This window comes from Aythya ferina (genome assembly GCF_964211825.1).
Source record: "Aythya ferina genome assembly, chromosome: 1".
Classification (NCBI taxonomy): domain Eukaryota; kingdom Metazoa; phylum Chordata; class Aves; order Anseriformes; family Anatidae; genus Aythya; species Aythya ferina.
The window spans coordinates 22760621-22787040 of NC_140296.1; the positions used below are offsets into that span (position 1 = coordinate 22760621).

The window sequence follows — 26420 nt, forward strand, 5'->3', positions numbered from 1 at the left end:
GCTGGAAGCAAATTAGGAGTCCTCCCGCTTGTTGGAGGGTGGTTGGGGGTGTTGTGGACATCCATCCCCACCACACACACGCACACGTTGAGCGCCGTTTTTATGTGGTGATGAAGGAATAAAACGTGGGGTTTGGCAGTTCTGGCACCACAGCGGTACCCGGTGAGGGCTGACCCAGGCTGTGGCGTCTGAGGGTGGACATAACCTCACATTTCTGAGCTCTGGTGCCCGTACAAACCTCTCCCTACCCACATGGCCACCAGAAAGTGCAGCTGCTCGCTGCCACGGCTCCAGGAGCATCCCACGAACCACGATCTGCCCATAGCTCCCAACGGCCACACGTGATTTCTCTGGAAAAAACGCAAATTGTTATCTTAAGGTAGCAGCGCGAGGCTGCGTCTCGCAGCAAGAGCCTCGGAAATGGGAGCTGATGCGAGCAAAAAGAGCCGGGGCTGAAAGCCCACGCTCAGGACGCCTCTTAAACAATACAGCATGTGTGGATGTGTCACTCGTGCACGTACATCTCTTGCTTCCCTCAAAATCATGTGGAGATTCTTAAGCCTTTGTGGAGCATTTTAGAACTGGAGCCAAAATCGTGATGAATTCGTAACAGCTGCAACTCTGGCTTCCCCTTTTTTCCAGATTTCTTCAAACTTGCCTGCCCGTGACTCCGATTCCTGCTGTGTTTTTTTTTTTTTACATACCCAAAAGTGTAGATGCTGTGCAGACCTTACAGAGCTCAATGTTTCTGAAGGGGGAGCAGATCATACGCAGCCTGCCCCCTGTACCACCATAACACCCATTCCCACAAGGCTCCATCCCTCTGATCCCATTAGACAGCACATAAACTGCTTCGTCTGGGGAATCATATCCCTCAGCTGGTAAACTGTGACAGGGAAAAGGTTGGGTGGTTAGTCATAACCTCTCTCTTGCTTCATTTATTTTTTTTCCCTTCAACTTTTTCGGTAATACTTGAGTCGAGTTGGGCTGCTTCCTCGGGGCACTGGGTACCCTTGCTCCCACTGACCTCCCTCTGAAAAGAAGTCGCTGAATGCCATAGCAATACCTGAGTCACTCTGGTTGGACCCCTCAGAGGGAAAATTTGTTTTGGGAGGCATTAGTTTGCACATTTAGCCAAGATCTGCTGAGTGGTTGGGACAGAAGGGAGGGAACCACATCTCCAAGCTCCCACCCCTGCGCATGAGCTGTTCTCCAGGCTCATAGGATAGCTGAGGCTGGAAGGGGCCTTGGGAGGTCGGCTGGTCCAGCCTCCTGCTCCTCCTCGTGATCGAGCTTGTAGCTATCCTGCTGCCTGGTCTTTGGTACAAGAAGTGACAAAAGGAGGGGGAAGGACTAACAGGCCATCGGGAATTCATAAATTTGTTAATAAAGTGAAAGACTGGTAACCACGAGGGTGATATTTCATAGCTTTTCCTACTGCCACGATCAGACAAACTCCAGCAGTTTTGGCTGGAGAGACCCAAGAAATATTGCTCCCCTGACCCCCTGTTCTGCCTCCTTACTGAAGGTTCCTGCCCCCACAACAGTCCCTGGAATGGAAACCACTCATGTTTCTAATCCATTTTAATACGAAATATGGCATTAAACTCATCTTTATCAGCAGTTTAAGCTAATTTGCTGGACCTTGTATCAAAACAGCTGGGACTCGTGCACGTATTTCATTTCAGCAGCTCCGCTGTCAGGCAGAGGGAAGGTACAAAATGTCTGCGCGGGGGCGACACTCCAAACCACTGCAACTTCTTCTCCTCTGAGTGTGTTTTCAGGGCTTGCGTCCTTTTATTTTTCGACAGAGGCTGTCTACCTGGCAGTTCTGGGTAAGGCGTGATGGTGGTGGGTGTCAGCAGCTGTGGCTAGATGGGCTCCAGCTGTGCTGGTGGAGAAGGGCATTACTCACAGCCGGACCCCAGGGACTTCGCGTGCCCCTTTCAGCAATCTGCAAATCTGCCAGCTGAGCTGATTGCATGCCCTCTCTCTCTGATTTATGCTAGGCAGTTCAATCAGAAGCTGATATAAATTAACGTAGCTCTTTTGCTGTGAACGTTTGATTTGGTTCAAAAGTGTCTCTTAAGCTAGAGTAATTGCAGGCTCTGCCAGATAAGTTTAGAGCTATCCACACTTAGGGTCTGTGTCAGATTAGCAAAGATGGTTTCCAAATTGATTTGGTTATTGTTACATAAATTCTGTGTCTCGCTCAGATGGCTGGTACAGGCATTTAGGACAAAGTTGCAGGGATCTTCATCTGTAACCTTCTCCCACGCACAAAGTTCTGCAGGAGGAGGTTGAAAGCCCAGGAGGTATCCATGAATTATCAGCTGCCCTTTGCTGTTGTCTTCCCTTCCCCTCGCAATTATTTTTAACTAAAGTGCCAACGTTATTACGCCTTCATAATATTGTTTAATGCTCACGTGCAAACATAACCCCTTACCAAAGGTCTTACAGGTTGCGTTGAGAAATGCTGTAATAAGGGGAGGTAAAAAAAAAATATGTAGGGAAACAATAAGGAAAAGAGGGAGCATGTAACATTCATGGATGTTAATGTTGGGGAACCTAAGGGAAGCTGTGTACAACTCAGTAAAGGCATCAGTAGGCACACTGTTAATTTCCATGTATGCATGTAGTGATTTTTCTGTTTTTATTGTATGATATTTATCAGAAAGATGCATCCACCAATTTTTCTTTTAGGAAGGAATGTCAGAGCCTGAGCCTCCAGAATCTGTGATGGAGTGGCAACACAGAAGGATCCAGCCAACATCTTTCACACCAGGTGTGTCTCAAATGCTATGAATTGTTTATGGAAAAGCAGTTGATGTTCAAATGAGACTTCAAATTAGCCAGAAAATGAGAGTAGACATGGATATAGTTTATTGTATTTAACGGATCAAATGTAGACACCTGCCTTGTAGACTTGTGCATATGAATTAGCCTTCCTCTTGGTTTTCTGCATGATGGAGAGAGATGCTTCCCTCTTTGACTAAGGTGGACTCTCCTGAATGTGTTTAATATTTTTTTGAGTGCTTATTGAAGGGCTTAGCCAGTCACCATAAATGTGGGTGTTTGCAACTGTAGATGCATAAAGTTAGCTGAGAGGAGTGCTACCTAATGTGCTCGTTGCATCGTTAGAGCCAGAGAGAGAGAAATATGTCATGAGAGTTACGACTATGTTGATTAAAATGATGAAGAACGAGCCAGTGACAAATTAATGGGAAATACGGGTAGGAGGAGAAAAAAAAAAAAAAAAAAAAAAAAAAAAAGCGTGTCTTTGAGATTGGTTGAAATAAGCTCCCAGCAGGCTGGGGGGAAAAAAAAAAGTAATTCTGCTTGGAGTCTTTGGACAGAAATTGAAAGAATTATCAGAAACGAGGGTACTGTGTTTCTTTTCTGTGTATACTTAATATGCAGAAGCATTTTGAGTCTGCTACAGTATTACTCTTTGGAGAAGGATTAAGAAAGCAGTTTACAGAGGTCAAAAAGAGAGTAAGGCTTGGACAGAAATATCAGAGAAAGTGGAGCCAGGCCCACGAAGCTGCATGGCAGCAATTGGTACCTGAAAATAGAGGGCAGGAAATGAAAAATGCAGTCACATCACCCCAGCCCTGTGGCAGATCACCAGTGTAAGGTGGCAGAGTTGTGTCAGTTTTATCTGTGTGCGATGGCTGACAGCTAAGAAGAAACCTGTGATGCACGATTAAGCAAAAAAATGTCTGGCAATACAATTCTTTTGTGGTAGGGTGTGGATTTTAGACTGGTTTGCTAGAGATAGACACTCTGGAGTTGCACACTGTCCCACTGCAGTGATTTTGACCTTCATTGGCCAATTTCTACCACCTTTAAGAAAAGGGTGGAAGCCTTAATGCTAACTGAGTTCATTTTGGTTTTCAGTAAGTGGCCTGGTAGAAAGCAGGGGCTCAGCTGGTGCCTCTGCCGAGCACAAGGTAGGCAGAGCTTAGCTGTTAAATATTTCATCAGGCAACAAGCTGCCCAGTCAGCGTGCATAAGGGGACTGACCGCTCCGTGCTGACTGCTGCTTGCACGGTCGTGGTGTTACGCATGACCCACAGGCAGCTGTTTTACTGAGGTGTGAGGGCTGAGGGGAAACCATCACAGAACCGTAGGGTGCTGACCTTCAGGAGTTTGAACCGAGCAGTTATCGCAGTCGAGCCTGTTACCTCAGACACAGGCATAAATTTAAGTCATACTGGTATGTATTGTTCTCCTTCCCTTCTAAATATGTCTCCGACTTAAAAGTGGAGGTTTCAAATAAGGGAGCAGTTGGGCAGCTTTTTTCACACACTACTTAGATGTGCAAACCAGTAGAATAAACACAGCACGATCTAACACGTATTAATGCTTTGTCCAGTGTTTTCCATTTCTTAGGCATTTTAGATGCAGTTCTGCACTGTGAGATTTTAGAAAACGAATTGGCTTCAACAATCCGTTCCTGTAAACACATCAATCCAGAACAGAAGATAGCTACATCTAAAAACTGTTCTTTAAAATATCAGGAATCCTTTTCAGGATTGTCTTGAACAGTCCTGTGAATAGTGCTGTGACCAATGGCAGTGAAGGTGGTTATGTACAGGGAAAAACACACTGAAAACTTGTGTTCTGCTGTGTGCCTAAGAATCAAGAATGTGCAAGTCAGGAGCGCAGGAGGTAAGCAAACAGTGCCCGTGCATCAAAACCTACTTTTGTCATTTATCCATGACTTCTTCCTTCCATCAAGTAACGTGTAAAAAGTTCTGAGCAGATAGGAGCAACGTCCTGAATGGCAAAATGTAATTACCAAAATGTAATTAGCCAAAATTCTCCATGAAAACTTTTAAAAATTGCTTAAGGAGAACAGAAACGTGAATAAGATGTGCTGGTGATCACTTCAATAATCACTTTGTCCCTTTCTGGTCCGCTGATATGATTACTGTAGGGAACATGGCGTGGTTTCCATGTGAACGACTTAATCTGGTTTGTATTTTGAGAGTAAAACTGGGAATCTTTTTTTAACTTCAAAATTTGGACTGCATGTGGAAGATGTGCGTTTCTTAACTTTGTTCATTTATCTAACAAATGAGAAACATTACAGTGTCAGTGGAGGGTCAGTGGCACACAGACAGCGTCTTGTAACAGAACAGACGTGGTTATCAGAGCTTTGGTTAAACATATTTCAAATTATTATAACATCCCATTCACATTCTCGGGGGAAATATTCACTGCATACGTTTAAACATCTAACTTACATGCCTAAATTAGGAGGCTTGTCTCCCTAGATGCCTTGCATAGCTGAAGGAGTGAGAGAGGCTCCTCCGGGGAGCAATTCAGACTATGTTAGCGAGGCTTCTGCTCTGAATTATCATCTGGAGGAGCCTCTTCAACTCTGAATGCTGTTCTGTGCTATTCTTTGCATCTTTGCCTTGGCAACAAAACCGAGTTAGCTGATCTCCACCCCTCAACACTTGTTCTTGCTTTTGCTTATCACTCTGTTGCCCGTGCTGCTACAGCTGTTTGTGCGGTGGCACTGCCGGATGGGCGGGTGAAATCAGCTGGATTGAAAGGCACCCTGAGAAAGAATCACAGAATATCACAAAATCACAGAATTTCTAGGTTGGAAGAGGCCTCTAGAAGTCGCTGCTTTTCACCCAGACCACAGCTCTGACCTGGTGCGTTGTATGATCCTGTGAACAGCTAAACCTACACATCCGAGGCAGCGAGGAGCTTTGGCAAGAGGCAGGAATTAATCGAACTCTTGGACCTGTTTGCCAAGTGTCCTACCAAGAAAAAGATCTATGCAACTTCAGGATTTTAGTAAAGGAGACTAAATCCTTTATCAAAGCATGCGTGTTTGTGTATGTGATTTTTATGCCATCAGTGTTTCACAAATATCCCGGAGGTTTGTTGTAGATTGCATCGCTGCAAGAAGGAGAGAATCTGACCTTATGTCTCTGTTATTCTTGTAAAAATGGCCATCACTTACAAACAAAATAGCTTACGGGGTTTACAAATGTACCATGAAAAGGTCTGCCGAACTAAAACTTCATTTTCTGATTATTAAATCCCTTCCAGTTCAGAGGGATTTACTGCCAGTGATGACCACCACTGGGACACTTCTGCAGTCTCCAGCGGTTAAGATATTTAGCGTTGTTAGAGAATTAACTGTCATGTTTGAAAGCAGCGTGCTTTTAAAGCAATTAGGAATGCTGGCCACAAACCCAATGAGCTGAGAGAATGGTTAATGGCTTGTAATGGTTAATAATTTTACATGGTATCTGGGGCGCCGCTTTTTAAAAGTTGTGTAGCCATCAGGACAGGCTTCTTAATAACCTGTGAAGAGATTGGTTAGTTACATATTTATCTATCACATTCCACATACGTTTACCTACGACGTGACCTGGCTAATTGCTTCTTCTAGCTGAAGCCTCACCTCTTTCTGGTCCTTCTCCACATGAGACTGAAGACATTCCTCAAGAATCACTGGCTCACGCCCAGCTGCTTAGCACTACTGCAGTGCCCTTTCCACGACACAAATCCCTCTACCCTGGAGCTTGTGGCATCCTCCTAGCCCTGGAGCAGAATTATTGTTTTAATGTGTTTTTCAGCTTACATTGTGATATGTCAGGGCTGTGCAACAACCTATCAGTGATGTTGTTATAGCTTGAAATGAAATGTATGTATTATGTGCACTGGGATACAAATAAGTGTCTGGGTAGAGGGTTTGCTGAGCCTGCCAGAATGGCGTTGGACAACAACATGGATCTGAGGGAGCCAAATAAAAAGTTTGTGGCCTTATTTGTGCTTGGGAGTAATCCCAAGAGCAAACTACCCGAGATCCATGCCTTATCCTGAAGACATGAGATGTACCTCGATGGGTTCCTAAGGAGAACACGAACAGTTAAGTAGGAAGCTCAGACTCGTTCCCTCTAACTGCACTGTAGACACAGTGTAAATGTCTAAGTGCCCAATTTACTCTCCTGAAGGAATGGGTACAATATAACTACACAGGTTCAGACAGATTAACTGAGTGCATGTGGTAAGTGTAAACAGATTTGGGGAACAGAAGTGGTTAATGCCATATATCACAAGCACCTGAATGGTTCATACATGCTGCTGAATTAAAGCTGCTTGCATCCCCGGTTAATAGCTCTACCTGCAACTCAACAGAGCTTTGGCTGGCTCTTGGATCTAAAAATAAAGTTCTCCTTACTGAGATACCGTGTAATTGAGTGATATTCGCCGTAGGAAGGGAGCGTAGAAGTGGAGTAGGTTATATTTAATTGCCGTGTGGAAGCCTCTCATACACTGCGTAGGAAACTTTTATTGTGTTCTTGATTGCACCATATGGCATCCAAGTGTAATGTGATAAAATTACTAATACAGGACAATAAATAACGCCGTGGTTATGTGTGCTGGGTGCCACCCCATCCATGCAAAACAAGTAATTATAGCTGGAGTGAAAAATGGAGGTGTGAGTGTTGTATCTAGGAATACATTAGAAGTGACAGAGTTTGCTATTAAGGGTGGGAGTTTGTCTCATCTGACTCCATGGATTCAAGAAGTAGGTGTCCACGCGAAGCCAGTCATCTGCAACTGCGTCTGTGATCAGCGGAGAGGAACAGGCACTTCGGAAGATAAACGGCCCCTCCGGTCTTAGACAAATATTTTCAGAGGAATGGATCTCAAAACCTCGCACAAACGGAGAAGCTTCAGCAATATCTTCCCGAGTGAAACAGAGAATACGTCCAGGAAAGCCTGGTCACACACGGTAACCTTTCTCAAACAAATCACCGAGCCTATTCTCTGCTCCAGTGGACAGTCATCAACAGCAAAACTTTGGGTAATGTTTATTTACATTTTTTTACACATCCCAGCAATGAAAATTTCACCATTTCTCTGGGCAGTCTCTAGTAATGCTTTATCTTCCTTAATCCTGGACAATTCTCTAATATTTAATGTAAATGTCTTTAACTGCAGCTTAACTTCATTGCTTGTGGACACAGGCAGCAGTCTCCTTCGTTCTTCTTTGTGACTGCTTTCTGCAAATTTGGAGATTATTATTCCTACTTCCCTCCAGTTTCCTCTACTCTTGGTATCGTTTGTATCGTGACACCGAAATGAAGCGCTGTTGTGATACGAGCAGGATTTACGCGCAGTTAAGCCTCTCAGATAAAGCATAAGTGGAGTTAAGGTCTGGAGACGGGGCTGGGGGAGGAGGAAGAGGAGGAAGGTCTTTCTCCATCCCAGCCTCCTATCTTGTGGCTGATTTGACCTGATCCTGGGCTGTTCTTGTTCCTGTCCACCCCCCTGTAATGGATGTAGTGAGACAAGGTGACGCTGGGGCCCTGGAGCCTCCTCCTCGTTCCACATTACTTGAATTTAGGAAGTAAACCAAACCAACACCTCCTCTCACCTGCCCTTCCCGGCCCCCAGCAATCTCCGTGATGCAGTAACTCCACGAGAGCGCTGATATTTCCTGGTATGCTCACGATTGCAATACCATTGTGCTGTTAGTCTGTCACTCAGCACGAAGACTGAGCAATCCCAGGTCACTCTGTCCTTCCTGATACATCAGGGGGAGGAGAGGATTAAGAATTTGGTTGTTTCTGTCCCTCTTTTCTGGCCTCTGACTGGTTCACCACTTCCGAAGGCACAATGACCACACTAAACAGTGAAAATATTGGGGCTTGTTAGGCTGTTTTTACCAGCATAATGTAATTTTTGTATCTTATCTTCCTTTTTTTCCCCCCTTGTTGTTTTCACTGAGTTTCTACGCTTTCTAATTTTAAACAGCAATCCAGCCATTTTATTTGTGTGTACTGAGCATAAGGATGTTGCAAGTTACCTCTAATACAGCACGAATCTCAGGGCTATACGGTACACCACAGAAATATCCTCAACACGTTAATTTGAAACATATTTTTCTTTAGATTAGTTCATAAAGAGGGAGGAAGGAAGATGTTTAGCTCCAGACAGAATTTGCAATAGAAATTGGTTATTTCTGTACAGCATCTTTCCTTTGAAATATCACTAAATGATTTCCAGAGAGAGGAAGAATGTAATTTAATGATCCCTTGCACAGCTCTAACACCTTTCAGCAGAGCATCTCAAAGCACTTCAGGCAAGCCTGAAAGCTTGTCTCCTTTTCCCCAGCTATATCAGTTGGCCTAATAAAAGATATTTTCTCTTCCTACACACCTTGTATTGTTTAGCACTCAAAGTATTATCGTGCTTGTTTTACAGATAACTAAAAAGAGACCCCAAATCCGTGTTGTTTGATTTCAGGCAATGAAGCCGAGACGAGCTCTGTGGGGTCCCATTTTCGGCGAGGCTCCAGGACCTGCAGAATACGCCTTCTCCCATGGCAGTCAGGCATGTGGAGCGAAGCCTTCGTCCCCCTGATTTTGGTGGCAAGCTTCTCCTGGATCTGAATTAGGTTGAAATCACCGTGGAGGGATCCGGCTGCCTGTTATGCATGTACATGTACTTGGTGCTGACAAAACGAGCCACGTGAGAGCCCTTGAATCAGCTCGTCCTGACCTGGATGCATGCTCTCCTCGCTGGTGAGCGACCCAGGTTCCAGCTGTGCTGCCCAGACTGCTGCAAAGACTTCTCTTATCCCCTCTGTCTTTGTCCTTTTTTGAGTAAAGGCCAGCCTAACCTTGTGGAGCACACGGAGAGATCCCTTCCAGCTTCATTTTTTGCCTAGTTAAGGCTGTGGGTTTGGGTCTACAGCACCCAGTGCACCTAAAGCCGAGTGTTGTCTTGGGAAATTGCAGTCTGAGAGAATAATCTTTCTGCTGAAATGTCCTTGGAGTATGCGCTATCGTTAGAAGCTACATCCTACAACAGAAACACTTTAAAATACAGATTTAAAAAAGGACACAAAGGGAGAAAATGCCTCTGTGTGCAGTGTACAGCTGTCATCTCTTGCTATCAAGGATGGCTGAATACAGTGCTAGTGAGGAAAAGGGGATTCGTTCATTCTCTCTCCCCACATTGTCCACTTGCCCCTTGCTGCAGGAATCTCCTCAAGCCTGATGGAGCTGTGGCCACCCAGTCTTAGTATGTTCTTGATGATTTTCTTGCTGGATGTTCAGGGAATGCTCCGGCTGTTGTGCTAGCCTGAGAAAAGAAAGCTCTTGCTCATCTGGCATTTGTTAGCCGCAGCTGTCTTTCCCTCTTTCACAGCGTTTCAGGTTATGGATAAGCCAGAGGAAAAGCAAAGGGAGTTTTTTTCATGGCACCAGTTTCAATTTGGAGCTGGAGAGCACCAAACAGCTGAGGTCTGAGGGTGACTGCTGGTCTCACAGAAACACTCTCCTGTCTTTTGGGCTGAATTAAACATCGGTCTCCCTATTACATCTGGTGTTACGAGCTGCCTGCAGATCTTTCTATCTGCTCGTTCCCTCATCCTGCTGGAAAACAATACGTGGGAGTTTCTTTCCATACCAGATCTTTGCGGGTTACTTGCTAGTAAACTAATTTTACATGACTCAGATTTAAATAATAAAAAGGCTTAACTCCAGTCTGAGCAGAGTTTATTGTCCACAACTGTAGCCTAGAGACAAACCCCAGCACCTTTGGGACTCGGCTGAGGCAGCAATTAGGCAGCATTTTATTGTGATGCAGTGAGTGCGCAGAAGATGAAGCTGGACTACTCTCAAGAGCTTAGAAACAAAATTGGCTTCCTGGAGAGAGAACATAAGAAATCTGGCAACCTAAAAATATTTAAAGAGCTTAGGGTTCCCAGGGGAGAATTTCAAGCTATTGAAGTGGAAAAGACTGAGCATTTGCTAAGATTGGAAAAAAAAAAAAAAAAGGGGGGGGGGGGAGAGAAGGGGCTACATGAAAAACGACAAAGTGTACAGATTTTTTTTTTTACTGTAGCATGTTTCAAAGGGGAAAATATAATAAACCTGAAATCAATCAGTAGCACAGACTTCAATGCAGCCTTCCAAATCAAACGGCCTTGGTTTGAAAACCAGAGTCGAAGTGGGATTTTTTTTCCTTTTTTATTTTTTTTTTCTCTTTTCAGTTCAGAATTACGAGTGATCGAGGCCAAGGAAACATTAAATGAGGTGAAAGGTCTGGGCTACAGGGCATCTTGAGCAAGCCTAATGAAGTCACGGTTGCTTCAGTGGCCGCGCTCCCCAAGGGTTTGGCTGTGTCTGGCACCGCTCCGTGCCTCCATGCCAGGCACCCTGCTCCTGGCAGCAGCCCTACAGCGTGCAGCATCCCCGTGTCAAAACACAGAGGTGTGAAAGGGGATTTATCTCACCCAGCACTCCCAGCAGACCTTTACCTGTGGGCTGGTCATGCCCGACTGCCTTTGTTGGCAGTGGAGAGCAGCGGGAGCTTGCGAGGCGTGATTTAGCCCAACTGAGGGTGAATTCCTAATGCCTGCTAAAAATGCCAATTTCTTTGCGACTTAAAATGTGGTCAACTCACAAGCGGACACCCCCAAGTTAAATATCTCCGTTTGATCCATGAGCTCTGCCCACACGGCTCCCATTTCTCTGGTGCAGGAGGTTTCTCTGCTGGCTTTGGGCTCCCCCTTTGCGTTGCGTTGACTTTGACAGAGCTCCCCTGGTAGGCAAAAGCAGTCCACGTTTCTTCACTAGTCCCATAAGGAGTACCTTGCAAAGCGTGCCTTGTAAAGCCATCCTGCTCCTGCTTATTGCGAAATTGCCCAGAATCCATCCCTTTTTGTTTGCCAGAAAGGAGGCACCTCCGGTAAACCATCACCAGCAGGGAAAAGGACGGCGTTATCCCCTCCGAAGCCTGCCAGCAGAGCATGCCAGCTGCACTCAGCGAGCAAAAAGCAGGCTGCTGGCTGGTGGTGTGCAAATGGAGCAGCAAACACGGCGCTCCCCAGGGACGCAGACACCGTGGGAGCAGCTCTGGAGGAGCAGAGGACATGCGTATCGCGGCGCCTGCGTGAGGCTGGGCTTCTGCTATTCCCTGCTGCGAGGCCAGATACGTATTTAAGGCATTTCCTGCTGCAGCATCGTCTGCTCGCAGTGTGAGCCACGCTTCCTAGGTTGGGTTTCCTGCCCCGTCGGTGCTGAGGAGCCACACACACCGCACGGCTCCCCGTGGTGCTGAAGAGGGGACGGGGCCGAGGAGCTGCTCCAATACACCCATTGCTGCCTTCTCCAGGTAACCCGCTTCACCCTCCAGATCCTGCTCCTTGCCAAAGTCACCTGGAGGAGAGGCAGTGTTCGGGTTCGGTGGGATGTGGAAACGCTCAGCACGGGCTGTGAAGGGAGATGGGAATACCTTAAACGTGTTTGTTCGCTGACAGCAGCAACCTGCAGCCCCAGAGCCAGGGCCTCACACCAGGAAGAGCCACCTGCCCTACAGCACCCCACTTCTTATGGCAACAGACCTTAGCTTATTGGCCTTAAAGATCTGGGCCATATTACATTAAGCATTATATGTAGATATAGAAAGGTCCCAGAGTCTTCCGTGAGCTCTGCTTGCGGCCATACATTTGGTGCTCTCACATTAACCCAAATTTGAGATTTAGAAACAAGCAGGCTCTTTGGAAAGTGATGTGGTTTTGTTGTTGTTTATTTGTTTATTAATTTATATAAATGATTTTCCTTTATTCTATGCTTATGTAGTAAATAGTTCAGCCAGATCAGGGTTTATTTTTTGGTGACCTGACTGGGGACCAGCTGTGCAGAGTGTCAGGTCAGCAAGGGTTTGTTTAGGGCCCTTTAGTAGCGCTTCGTACTCCTGTTGAGATGTGCTTTGAACATTTCAAACCATCCTACAAACCGAAGTGTTAAACCTGACTCTGCTGTGAGAGATCTCAGCGTCGCTCCTATTACAGACAGAAAAATAAAAAATAATAATAATAATAATAAAAAAAAAAAGGGCAGGGATTTGTACTTGTCAGTGGCTGGGGCTGGATTCTCTCGTCCTGATTTTTGGGTCTAAGCACCAGATGCGTTGTTTTGTAGGTGTTATCGCAGCCAGCCCTTGGAGGACAAACGGTGGGGCAGGAAGCTAAAGCCTAATGAGGCCGATGTTCTCAAGGCAGAGTGATACTAATGGAGCTGGAGAAGCTGCCTTGAAATTACTACGGGCTGACACCTCATTAGAGTCAGGAAGATGAAGAATGGTGCATTTTGGGGAGGAAAGAAGTCCTATGGGCAGAGCTCGCACAAGACTGAAAGTAGCTGGAGGGCTGGCTTCTGATTACGGTATCAATTTCTCTCCTCTTCGTGGTCTAACTGAGTTTGATGAATGGCTTTACTCTCCTTGTTTTACTGTCATTTGGTACCTGGAAACTCAAGCTTGAAGGAATCATTCACCGGGTGCTCTGAAAGCACCAGGACACCAGGACACCATCACCCCGTGCTGTTCCCGAGCAGGATGTGCAATAAACCTGGCCAGGGAGATGGAAGAGGCAAGGCAGCGTGCGTCAGGACACCGAAATGAGCTGGCTCCCTGATCTCCTGAACGCCGGGACGCCGCCTGCCTCTCTGCAGGCGCCCAGATGAGCAGACCCAGCTTTCCGAATTACAGCTCCCAGGGCATGGGGCAGAGGGAGAAGAAACCAAGCTAAGATCCTTTCCCAGGCAGCGAGGAGCCCAGACAAAGTGCTGTGTGTGCCATGCAGAGGGGGAAGAGCTTTTTATAGTCTCTGTCATGTGGTCCTCTTGCAGGAGTGACTGCCCCCGAGCGTCCCTCTCGGCTCCCTGCTCTGCCACGCTCCTTGCCCTCTGCTCCCCACACCCCTGTCCGGTGGCAGACACAGCCTGGCCATGCCTCGGAGAAATCAGCTCCTCTCCAGGACTGCACGCTCCTTTTGGAGAAGAAGAGGCCTGTGCTTATTGCTCCCAGAAGAACCGTAATAGCTATTTACCCATGGCAAGAAAATGTTATTTTTGGGCAAAAGGGAGCTGTAATGTTTTCCTGTTACAGTAGTTGGCAGCATTTCTCTATAGCCCAAACCCATCTTCCTTAATGGGCTCTCTACTCGTTGCTGTAAGTTTACTAGGGGGAGAGAAGCGTACGAACAGTTTTGGAATTCAACCAAAACATCATGGAAGTAAGGGAGCCTTAAACCCTGCGAGCCCGATAGCGATGGATGAAGGAACGGCCAAATAGGACCCAGAACCAGCAGCCTCAGCTGGGAGGCACTGGTGGCTGAGGGCAGTGACTGAGACAGGCGGTAAGGACGTCGCTCCTCTGGGTCCCTCCAGATGTTTCAGCTTACTACACGTGAGCGATGGCACGGGGAAATGGGAACCAAATGGGTTAGCCGAGACAGCCGCCTTCAGAGGCCGGCTTTGCTGAGCGAGCTGATCAAAGACACCAAGGTGAATTTCACGGAATAATCATAGGGAGAAGTAAGGAAGGTAGGTGGTGCCCTGCCTCTCCCGCAGAACTGATTATAAACCAGCCTGTGACCCCGATTTTCTCTCCCATTATCGTCTTGTCTCTAATCCGCCTTGGCTTCGGGGGAAGGTTACTGGGGAGGCTGCTGTGGGTAAGCCCTGGTAGAACTCGTCCTGCCGCGCAGCTTCATCTCGCAGCGCCTCCACAAACCTGACACAGCAAGGCAGGAACGAGCTCCTGCTCCAGGGAACGCCTGGGGGGTCTTGTGCAGCCAGGTGCCAGCCTTTGCCCCAGTTTTCCCTTATCACGGCGGGAGCACTGTGATAAGGGAAAGCGAGCACTGCATGGCTCCCCGTGCAGCTGCATCACGGGCACGTCACCAGCTGCCCTCCCCTGGCACCCCCCACAACACATCTCCCATCCTAAACCTTAAACAGCACGGGAAAACACTCGATTTTGGCTTGTTTCAGAAACTCAGCAAGTGCTGTTGTGGCTACGAGCCTGGTGTGTCAGGTGTTAAATCCAGCGCTCGCCGTGCTGGAGCTGGAGAGGAAGGTTGGTGCCTGGCTGGATAATAAAATAGCAGGCACCTTCGGCCCAAATACCACAGGAAGAACCCTCGCTTACGTGTGTAGCAGATGCATGGCACCGTTCTTTAACTGTTAACCCCCTTCTCTCTATGTTCAAAGGCACTGAGGAATGTTTGCATCCCATCCCAAGGCAGCTGCCGGCAAACCCCCCATGGCTTTTGGGGTTTGCAGGGTGCCTCAGGAGCTTGTTTCGGGTTCACAGCCCCAGCGGTGCCGGCCAGCTGAAGTCGATGCTCCTGCCAGAAGGACCAGTCTCGCACCCACCACGTCTCCTTGTGCCTGGCATCCCTCCTGGCATCGATGTGGCCACTCAAACAGCCAAGTCAGCGAGCTGAAGGTCCTGCAGATTCACCCTACAGGATTGAGAACAAGGAGGGAGGATTGCAGCCGGCTGGGGGAGCTGCCTCCTGGCAGGAGCCCAGGGTAGGTCAGCTTAGGCCAGTTGGGAAACTGCACATTCACCCAGCTTCGCTCTCAGGAAGCAGCCCAAGAGCTTCCCAGGGGCCCGTGGCCCAGTGTGGGTGCAGGAACCAGCAGCATCTTCGCTCCGAGAACAAAAGAGGGCAGCCACACCGGGCTTTGCACCATTTAGAGAGGGAGAACGCAAATTAACCTTTATGGCTTGCCTTTAAAATAATGGCACGAGGGTTTGGGTATCGTTTCGGTAGTGCTGCAGCAGTAATGATGTCAGGCTATAAGCAAGGCAGAATTTATAGGAAGAGATAAGGCCTTTTATTAGAGCAGCTGGCCGAGCTGTAGCAAGCAGACACACCAGCCCTCCTTCAGGCGCCTGTTTCAGCTGGGTAGAGCTCGTGTGTGTCTCGGGAAGCATGCTTTCCCTTTGAGACGGGCTGGTTTAATAAACCCCTTTTCTACCAGCCTCGCTCCACTCCTGGTTCAAGTGGGCCCTTCAGGCCAAAGCTGAATACAAAGCTCATTGAAGCGGGCGTCCCTGATCCTGAAAATTCAGTTCTCACCCCTGAAACGTTAACTTGTAGGTCCACATTTGTAAATACACAGCAGAGGCAGGACATGCTGAAGCCAGATACACAACGAATTAAGTCTTTTCTCATCTACCCCCAAGCCAGGCATGGCCACACGCCACCTAGTGAGGTGACACAGAGTGCTGGGTTATGTATCCTGCACATGGAGCTTGCATTTATCCTACAAGCCCTGCCAGGACGCCTCCTGGAGAGCAGGCAAGTTATTTCCAAAGTCAAACAAGTTATTTGTTTTAAGGCAGCTCTCCGAAGGACAGGGCCTGTCCAAGCCATTGCTGCTCGGTAAACTGAGGCACGTGCTGACCACCACCACAATGGGATAGACACGTGGAAAATAAACTAGATTTTCAGAAAAAAAATCACTTAGCACAAGAGCAGTAACCTGGACGGGGCCCATAAGGTAGCTACTGCCTATGGTGCTTTCTGACTATGGTGGCTGCTGTTGTAGAAGTCACTTTATCACTGTGTAACTGAAGGGAAATGCAAACTTTGCCACTGAAAGCTGAATTCCTTCCTCTGGCCAGGCTGCAGCCGCTGAGGAGCTGAGGAATCCCCTGGCTTCTTCCTGCTCCATGCTTCCTCGCCGTAGCTGCAGCCGGCGTTACAGGAAGCAATGCAGAACACACACCCTCCTTTTGTGCTTTATGAACCCTGCACTGGCAGCAAACACTTGTCCTTTGTCAGCGAGGAAAGCAGCTAGCAGGAGACGCAGAAGATTTATAGGTGCAACATCCCAGCGCCGCGCGCTCGCATTTACCCTCCCTCCAATCCCAGCTCCTTTAACAGGAACCTTGCTGCTAAACCCCAATGCCACGCCGAGGATATTTACCCCACAGGGAGCAGATCATCTGGGAGGTAACAAGGTGCCATTTCCTCCTGGATGTGGTGGCTGACGGCAACCACATGCTAGTGCTGCAATTTAGGGCCGCGCTGGATGCGAGGCGTCTATGCAGCGCTCACCGGCGCGGTGAGGCCGTGCTGCCACGTGAGCTGGGGGGCTCAGTTTGCTGCCAGGCTGATAGTTTTCAAATAAAATTAATTAATTAATTAATTAATTAATTAAAGATAAAGGAAAAAAATAAGATACCAAAAAATTAAAAAATTAAGATGCCAAAAATGGAATGTCAGGCTTCATTGTAAGGCTTTCTTTCCCTTATTTTTATTTCTTACATTATACATTATCAATAAGTTTATTTATATCATGAATTATAAATAACTGTTTATTTATTTCACATATTTTGGAGTCAAACTCCAAAGGTTACTAGATTGCTACTAGATTTCGACCTGCTCCTCACAGGTGACGGGGTGGCTCCAGAGACCGCAGGACAGCGGGTCGCCCCGTGTCAGAACCCTGTCTTCCAAGAACGACAAAACGCTGCCTCGCCCTTCACTTCTCTGGTATTTTGTTTATCCTGCTGTGGACGCTGGCAGATCTTATCCCGCCCTTTGCAGGTGAGCAGCCAAGAGGTGAGCAGTGCCACCGTGTCCCCAGCACCCTGCTCTGAGCCAGCACGGCGCTGTGAAACCTCGGGACATGGCAGCACACACAGCAGTTCCCGTGAACTTTTACTCGGGCAGATAATGACAGGACAATGGGGAATGGTTTTAAATTTAAAAAGGGGAGAGGTAGATGAGATATTAGGAGGAAATTCTTCACCCAGAGGGTGGTGAGGCCCTGGCACAGGCTGCCCAGAGAAGCTGTGGATGCCCCATCCCTGGAGGTGCTCAAGGCCAGGTTGGATGGGGCTTTGGGCAACCTGGTGTGGTGGGAGGTGTCCCTGCACATGGCAGGGGGTTGGCACTAGACAACCTTTAAGGTCCCTTTCAACCCAAATCATCTTCTAATTCCATGATCCTCTGAAGCCCACGGCGTGGCTGTAGTTCTGCTCTTTGCCACGCTGTGGCTGTGCTTGGCCGGCTCCCCTTGTCAGTGGACAAGGAGACGAGTTTGGGGATGTATTAATGAGTGTGTCAGGGGTGATTAACCACAGTCCCTCACCTTGAAATGGCTTCAGCTTGATTTCTCATGGAAATCAGGCTTCTGTGGTCGCATGGCAGCTGTACCCAGGTGTTTCTGTGCATGCTTTCCCCTGCGGCTGCCCTTCCCCTGGTAACTTTTAAATTCACTGCCCAATTCCAGCAACCTCTAACAGAGCAGTAGCACCTTTAAAGATAATTAAGTTGCTAAGCGTTCATTAAAGTCGGCAGTCAGCTGCAGGAGAAAGAGCCTATTGTCATTTAGAGTACCAACCTGGCTCAAGGCTGCTTGCCCCAGAGAATCCCCGCTGGAGAGGATATCATGCAAAGCCCCTTTTCCTCCCCACAGGTGTTGTAGCAGAGCCCTAAAACCTGCGGTTCTTTTCCAGATTATCAGGTGGGGGATCACAGATACATTTTTCAGTGGGTACAAACTGCCAAAGACTAAAGTATTCCTCCAAACTCGTGCAAGACTTAGCAGAGTGTGTCCCAGCACCCTGCCAAGGGAAGCACTTCATTCAGAACTGTAAAAGGATTACCAGCAGCGTGACCCAAACCACTAGAAATGATCTGGTGGGATTAGAGCAGTTAATTTTGATGTGGCAGCACCCAAACCCTTTCCAGCAGGTCTCTACGTCGAGCTGGGCGTTACGCCTTCCCCTCCACCCATTTTGTGCTCGCCCTCATCCATTTTGTGTTTACGCGCCAACGCAGCGGCCCCAACCTCTGCCTCGTGCATCGGAGGAACAGCTGCATCAGCCAGTTGTCGCTTTGCGGGAGAAATTCTCTCCCTTTGCAGCCTTGCTCTGCAAATGCGACAGGAAAAAATACCCAAAGCACAGCTCGAGCGAGCGGGCGGCACGGTGGCGTTGCTCCGTCGGGAGCCCAAAACCCCCTCGTGCCACCGCGCAGTGCAGGGGTGGGGATGACAGGCCTTCCCTGCTCATCCCCGAGCCCAGAGCTCCCACTTAAAACAGCTGTCTGTGTAAAAAAAAGGCCTCGCACCTGCCAAACCACCAGCCTCAAGCTTCCTTCCTTGTTTCTTCAGGCCTCAGAATAACAAGAGCGTTTGTGCAATCTGCAGCGCGCCCTGCGGTTTTCTCCTCTCCCCAAAGACATGCTATCTAATCTCCTCAGTGCAAAAAAATCAGGCAGCGAGAGAAGAGAAAAGAGGTTAACAGAGAAGCAGCATGCTCTGAGCTCAGCTGGCTTCACTTTTCACCACCCTTGCTCAAAAAGGGTGGTACGGACCCTGCAGGAGGGGCGCACTTGGGCGGATTGCACCGTGTGTGCGGCACACGAGGCGCTGAACGAGACGAATCCGTTAGCTGAAAACTCATCTCGAATCGGAAACTTTCCGGGGTCCGATTTTAAGCTATGGCGAGAGTTCAGTGTGCTTTTGGTTCCTGTTTTTTTATTTTATTTTATTTTATTAATTTTTTTCACTAGCTTTGAGAAACGAGGTGCCGTAGGAAGCGGCGTGGCGCGTAGCACACAGCATCAGCCTGCATACAAAGGAAGGAAGATGATGTGGCAGAACATTGTTGGGGAAAGATCCTGTTTGTACAGGGAGCCGGAGAATAGTAAACCAGAACAGAGCGGGGATGCAGAACTGAAAGGAAATAAGCCCCGAACGACTTGTGAATGCTGTTTGTGCGCAAGAGCCCGCGAGAGGCGCTGAAACAATTTAAACAATGTACAAACCCGGCTTATTTGTCTTTTCTCAGATTTCCTATCGTTTAATGGAGGGGAGGAGAGAGGAGAAGAGAGAGGAGACACACTTGGCTGCGTTCCTCCGCCAGTCTGTTCCTCTGTGTCAGTCCGGCAGCAGCCAGGCATGTGACTCCTGCAGCACTGAGGTTTGCATGAGAACTGCCCGAGCTGACTGAAAGTTTCTGGGCAGTAATTCCTGCTGCTGGGCAGTAATTCCTCGCTCTGCTTTATCCCAGCAGCACCCGGCGGCAGGAGCGACTTCTGGAAGGGGCCCGCCTGCATCTGTGATTTCGGGAGACACGCAGAAAGCCTTCCCTTCCTTCAGCTCCACGAAATAATTCACTGCTCTGATGAGCTTCAGCTCCCGATAAACGTTTGCCTGTTCCACAGATGCTGTGTGTGTATCGGGGGGAAATTACTTCCCTGCAACATGTGCCCGTTTGAGCTCCTGTACTCTTTTGTTAGCCTCTTTAAAGCGCAGCCACTTAAGGTCATTACATGCTCTAAATAAGCCTCTAATGCAATTTTAGATAAACCCATCTTCGCAGAGTCGTATCAAACATCTTGATAACGGAGCGGCTTGCCCCTGCGCCAGGAGAATTTGGCTGTGAGTAAGCTGGGTGGTACCGCAGGCAGTGTTTTCTTCCGAATTGATTCAGGCAGTTTCTGGGCAAATTTCGAGACCAATATGTGCACAGCAGCAAAACCTTGCGTCCAAATACAAGCATCTGTAGTTCCTCTCTGCTTGTGCACAACCTTCCTGTGTTGGTGTGAGCAGCTTTGATCTGTGATACAGTGACCGGCTTCCTGCAGCAGGCGGGAGATAGAGGCTCAGCGGTGCCTGCAAGCCGTGTCGAGGGTTTATCAAAGTTGCTGACTCCTAAAACGCAGGCAGAGCTTGCTGCAGATGACCCTTTTCTCCTGGCCTGCAGGCTGGAAACAAACCTGATGCAAAGGACGGAGCCACAGGCTCCAGTGGCACTCTAACTTTGGAGCCATATGGGTTGGAGATCTCAAGGCTGAGTCCTGATGAGGTCTCAGAGGGGTCGGGGCTGTGCACACACAGCTCAGGGAGCCAGCAGCTACCCGCACGGTGCAGACATCGCAGGGCTCGTGGCCCAGGTGTGCCTGGCTGCTTCCGTGCTGACTGTGTAGGGTCAAAGCCTCGCTGTGGTGAGGGTGTCATCCTCTCCTCACCCTTCTGGGGAGTTTGTGCAGCCTCTCTGGGTATTACGCCTGTCTGAAAAGGAAATAAGAAGGAGCTTCAGGTGGAAATTGTGAGCAAGCAGCAATGGAGCAGAACCCAGCTGGCTTCCCACCACGCAGGTGGAGAATCCAGGCTGTGTGCTTCGGCGTGAAATGCTCAGAGACCCCGAGCTCTACCTGGAGTCTTCCAAAATCAGCAGGTGCCAGAGATGCTTTGTCCTGGCCATGGGTACCATGGGTTCAAGCGGGGCAGCCACGCTGTTTTGCTGCTCACACATCCCCTGGCAAGGCTTGGCCTTTACCTCTGAGCCCTCCCGAGATGCTGTTCCTCTGGGCCTGGACGAAACCAGCCTTTTTTTTTTTGTCTGGGGGGTGGCTGTGGGAGGGGAGCTTGCCCTACAGAGGAGCTCCGCTGTGCCACTTGCCAAAGAGCAAGAGAACACACCCTGGTCTGTTCTGTTTACAGCACAAATCACGGTGTCAGATTTGCCTTTAGCTTCACCAGAGATGTACCAGAGAGAGTTTTGGCCCGGAACAGCGTGACGTATGTAGAGCTGCCATGCAAACACGTATGAATAGCGTGGGGAAAAGATCTGGGATCTGAGAGCTTAATATCTGTTGTGTCTGATTTTCCTCTACAGCACCCTGCAGCCAAGAAGTGAAGTTACCATGAACTGATGATGCACGGAGTATTGCTACAGCACCTGCACAGCTGGATAGCTGCATAGATGTTCACCTGAACGTGCCGAAAATAAGAGAGCGAGGGGTGCTGATCATCAGAGTGCTTCACAGTTATAAAAAAAGAGAGTAAGACTTCTCAGCTCATGGATGGAGAGAGGAGGCAAGCCTCGAACACGTGAAGATGGCCTTGCTGCTTCATGTGGCCTTGCTGCTGGGTTTGTTTTCCCTGCCAGCGGCCCGTGGAAATGGTAAAATTAGCCCGGGCTATTAAAGGCTCTAATCCCAATTCACCGCTCAGACCCTGCTCGTATCCAGGCCTCCTCAGCTGCATTTCACAGCCCTGGGAAGGGCTCCCCAGCTGCACCATCCCGGCGTTTTGAAGCGGAGCGTGGTGTGTTGCATTAACTCGGCTCAGACGACCGGCTCGAAACATCTGAATCCCATTTCTTGATGTTAATTCCCCTTGCTCAATCTTTATTTCAGCTGTGTGGAATTCTCAGACCTTTCTGACCCCGCCTTATCGTTTCCTGATGTTTCCCTGCGAGCTCACCGAGGTTTCGAGGAGAGGCCGATGGGTTTGAAAACGTGCACACCTTGGATTGCGTGTGCGGCCGGCCCGTCGGACCCCATCCCTCACGTGCTGCGTATATATCATCGTCTCCAGTGCTGCGTCCTCTGCAGCTCTCCCGTCCTTATCTGCACGCCCCCCTGCTGCAGTCCTCCTTAAAATGTGGTTATTATTCCAGGCTTTTCAAGCTCAGCCCTCTGCGTACGGCACAAAACTCGATCCGAGCTTACGCCCGCCCTTGTCACTCACATACAGGTTCCATCTGTTCCCCTTTTCCTCTCCCGGCGCTGCTCGCCACATCCAGACCACATGCTGCTTATACATTGTACCAGAGACATTTCTGCACACACACTTCTGGAAATGTGGCTCTTAGTGCTTTATTGTTCGCATGTGTCTTGTTGCTCCGGGCAAGTTTTATCAGTAATGATTTTGTTGTTTACTGACATGTAGAATGAAATAGGGCACTGTTAAAATGTGAACGGGGGGGAGAGAAAAAGGGGCCTTTGATACACCAATTATGCCGCTTCTGCCAGCTTGCTGATCGAGCCCCCCCTGCCACCACCTCCCCAAATTCCATAGTTGCCTGAGGATGACACCAGAGCCTACCACCACAGCGATGCACGGACAGCTTTTCCCTGTGGCAAGGGCTCCCAGGCATCCCCTACACCCCTGTGCCTGGTGAGGAGAGGGGACGGGATCTTCTGCCACCAAAGGGCTCCTTCCCAGCCCTCCAGCCCTAGCTTTAGGGTTGCACCCCGGCACCTCTTCACTGCAGCTATGCTCTTCCATTTGAAGCTCCTGGGTGTCTGCAGCGGGGATGGCGCGGAGCCATGAGGCTGGATTATTGCCACCTGGGGATTTCCTGCAGCAGGAAATCCCCAGCTGCCCCAAACCCCTGCTTTCCCACCTGCAGAAGCCCAAGACCTGCCCATGGTGATGATCATTTCCACTGCTGGGGAAAGCGAAGGCTTATAGGAACCCACAGGCGATGGGAACAGACCCAATTTCCAGCGGCGTTGTTGTGATTAGAGCCCAAAAGAGCCAGTGCCTGCTTCTGACGTGGGGACTGTTCTCTTCCCGAGAAGAGGGCAAGCAGCCACACGTGTGTTATGTGTCGCTCTGCACCCAACTCCGAGGCCGTGGATTAGCCAGAGTGGGTGCACAAAGGTTATAGAAAAAAAAAATGGGATAGGAGCAGAGCTCTTGGCAAGCTGCTGTAGATTAAAAAGGGGGCAGGTAGGAGCAGGGATGAAGCAAGTGCCTAAAAGAGTTGTTGGGGAGAAACAAGGGCTCCGAGTGACATTTGGGTATGGGAAAGAAACCGGCACCCGTGGCTTTCATTGGTGTCCGGAGCGCTAAAAGCAGAAGTGGTTGCTGGAGGCTGAGCAGGAATCCAAGGCTGAGCTCACAGCTTCCTCCCAAATTGGGGGAGAAACTGCTTGCTTGTTTTACAGGCTCAGTGGCAAAACAGGTCTTTAGTTGTAGAGTTTGACTTTTTTTCTGGAAACAAATCGCTTTGTGAGCAGTGGAACTGATGACACCTGGATGCCCGTGGGTCCGTGCCCCTTGCTCCTTGCTCCTTTCACGCAGAGCACCAAGCCCAGCTCCCCCTGCCTCTGTGTGCTCCGATTTTTGGCAGGGCAGCAGGCAGGTACGTGTGTTCAGGCTGACCAGCTAACGCCAGCGTGCAGGCAACCACTAGCCCAGTTGGCTGCTGGCCCATCCTGTGCCCAGCCAAGCGTTTTCACAAAGCTTAGCAAGGAAATCAGTGACCTCTGAGACTTCTGCCTCTCCATCCCGTACAACACCAAGGGAAAAGTTACTGCTGGGGCTGGATGGATTGAACCTGAGCTAAACTGTCCTGGCGCATTGTCTTTGGATGTATATTGAGGATGTCAGTCCAGGTTCTGGAACTCATTTCTCTCCCTCTCTCTCTTTTTTTTTCAGCTATTTTTAACCTGGATGTGTTCTGCGATTCGTTTCATGCGCTGCACAGAAATGGCACGGCCGAGGGGTGAGTGGCAGGGGGAGAGGGGAAGGGGGAACTGGGGGCTGCTGGTGTTGGCAGTGCAACACCGGCACAGTCCTGAGCTGCCCAGGTGTAAGGAGACAGAGAAATCAAGGCTTCCTGTGAAAAAGCACCTTAGAAAATGTCCAGTTTTGAAACGTAATGTTTTCTGTCACGGCCCCACACCTCAATACTGCCCACGTCTCTGCCTCTGTGCAGGGTCTGTGAAGAGAAATCCTTTTTGTGGGAGCCCCGTCACTGTCACCCTAATGTCCCTTTATCTGAGCTACCCTCAATACGAAGAAGGGAGGTTTTATCTGGAAAATGCATAGGAAAAAGGCTTCTTGAGCGTTAATTTACCAAATGAGCGCTCTAATTGCCAAGCATTTCTTTTCTTCGGTTAAATATAGCTGATTATAATGTGTGAGATCTGTCTTTTCCCCTTGTGCTCTGTTTAGCGCTGTTTGTTCGACATGAAAGGAAAAGAGGATTAAAAGGGAGAGATCGTATCGTAAACAGCCCTTCAGGGTAGGTGGGAAAACAACAGTAACTCTCTGCAACACAACACAGGGATGCCCTCAGGAAAAGGTTTTGAAAGTGTCCTGCATTTGAAAGTTAATGAGTAAATAGATCTCAAACATTACTTTAAAGACCGACAGAGCCAGCTTTAACATCTCAAGCTCGCACCACAACTGAGAGGAGACAAAGGGAATTTTTAATGGGCAATAAATGGACTAATATTTTTGGATGCAAAGCTAAAAGCGGGTTAGTTCTGATGGGATGTGGGTTTCTTCTCTACTTCCTGACACAGCAGCTTTACTGGGTTTGTTTGCCTTACAGTATCTTCGGATGAGACACCACTTCTTCCTTTAAAAAAAAAAAGAAGAAAAGATTAGTTGGCCTTCGTAAATAATCTCCTTTGGGCTACCATAGATCTGTTAAGTACAGAGTTTGCAGGCCTTGGGGGTCCCTTCTTACTGCTCACATGCTGCAGGAGCATGATTACTCCCCAGGAGTTTCTGTCCCACCCTGTTGCACTTCAGAACAGCCTCCAGTTATCGTGTGCCTGGATGTGAGGGGGTTTGGAGGAGTGATAGTGCTGGGGAACAGGGATGAGGGACGTGTAGGTTGGGATGGAAATCCTCTATTAAGGGAATTGCCATCCAGTGAGGGTCAAGGAGAGAAACAGAGACCAAGAATCCCCATTTCCAGCCCCAAATCAAAGCTGTCACAGTCCCCGTACACCTGGGTATGCCTTTACCTGCCCAGAATCATCCAAACCCCCACTGATGTTCTCCAGACCCTTCACCCACTCAGGGTCCCCCAAACCATCTCACCTATTGCCAGCCAACCCCCACTCACACTGATACCTCAGAAATCCATGGATTGTTTCACAAACCCTCTTCCTAACCCCATTTTCCCCCAAACCCCTCTGCTGTTACCACAATATTGAGACAATCTGCCTACACTGGCTCAAGTCACCAGCCTATAAAAAGAAGAATCAGCTCCCTAAGCCTCAGACATCCAAACACGAGGGAGCATGTGCCAGCCCTTGACAGAACACATTAATAGCATCTCCAGTCCCTTATCACAGCTGCTTTCCACCTCACCCTTTTGCCAAGGGCCATCCACAGATACATTCGTACCTATGTACATAGAGACACACATATATGTAAGCTTTACCATGTCCTGTGCAATTTCTGGCATCCTTCTGAGCTCCTGGAGCATGAAAGTCCCAAAGGAAGAGGAGACGGAGCTGCTCTGTTTATGTTTGAGCGAGACTGCTTGCACAAGTGGCCCTGTCCTTCTGTGCAGCCCCAGCCCCAGGCACTCAGGACACAGCTGATCGGCGTGAGGCTCCGGCCAAGCCTGCTGTGACCCTCTTTGGAAAAAAAAAAAAAAACAAAAAAAAAAAACCTCAAGAGTTCAGCTTTCTTCTGGCTGATAAAGCCGGTATTGTGAAGAAACCAGAAATACTAGTCCTGCTCGAGAGCTGTGCTGTGCCCCAGGCAAGAATAGGAAGGCAGGATTCTCCCTTCAAATAAAAGTGAAACAATCAGGTATTCTTAACCCAGTCCCAGGTGGAAGGCCCTGCTGGCTGGGAATATGCACTTGCGTGGCTCCGAGGGTGAAGATGTGAGGCTGGGGACCGGTGGAGCACGGGAACACAAACCCAGCAGGAAAAAAAAAGGGGTTGCTCACGGTGCAGAACCAAGAAGGAATTTCATCACCTGCCTCCGCTAGGTGAAAGGTGGGTGCGCTCCATGCCTCGTTGGATCTGGCTGGCTGGGAACAGCGTCACGTTTGGCTAAAGGTGA

General features: G+C 48.8%; 3 long non-coding RNA genes across 4 annotated transcripts in view; 2 read left to right on the forward strand and 1 right to left on the reverse strand.

The window, feature by feature from the left end:
• The first annotated feature begins 1665 nt into the window (after nt 1-1665).
• On the forward strand, nt 1666-10531 carry LOC311430535. The gene is made up of 3 exons (XR_014688860.1): nt 1666-2315; nt 2704-2785; nt 9289-10531. It is a non-coding gene; the product is annotated as an uncharacterized lncRNA (long non-coding RNA).
• A 380-nt stretch (nt 10532-10911) lies between these two features.
• On the reverse strand, nt 10912-17233 carry LOC311430538. The gene is made up of 2 exons (XR_014688864.1): nt 16779-17233; nt 10912-12263 (listed from the first exon to the last, which is right to left on the reverse strand). It is a non-coding gene; the product is annotated as an uncharacterized lncRNA (long non-coding RNA).
• Nucleotides 12059-26420, forward strand: part of LOC311430536 — a 35788-nt gene continuing 21426 nt past the window's right edge. For both annotated transcript variants that reach the window (XR_014688861.1, XR_014688862.1), the window contains exons 1-6: nt 12059-12165; nt 12975-14378; nt 17247-17401; nt 18975-20246; nt 21487-21774; nt 24042-24108. This is a non-coding gene — a long non-coding RNA (uncharacterized lncRNA). The remainder of the gene's footprint in view (nt 12166-12974; nt 14379-17246; nt 17402-18974; nt 20247-21486; nt 21775-24041; nt 24109-26420) is intronic.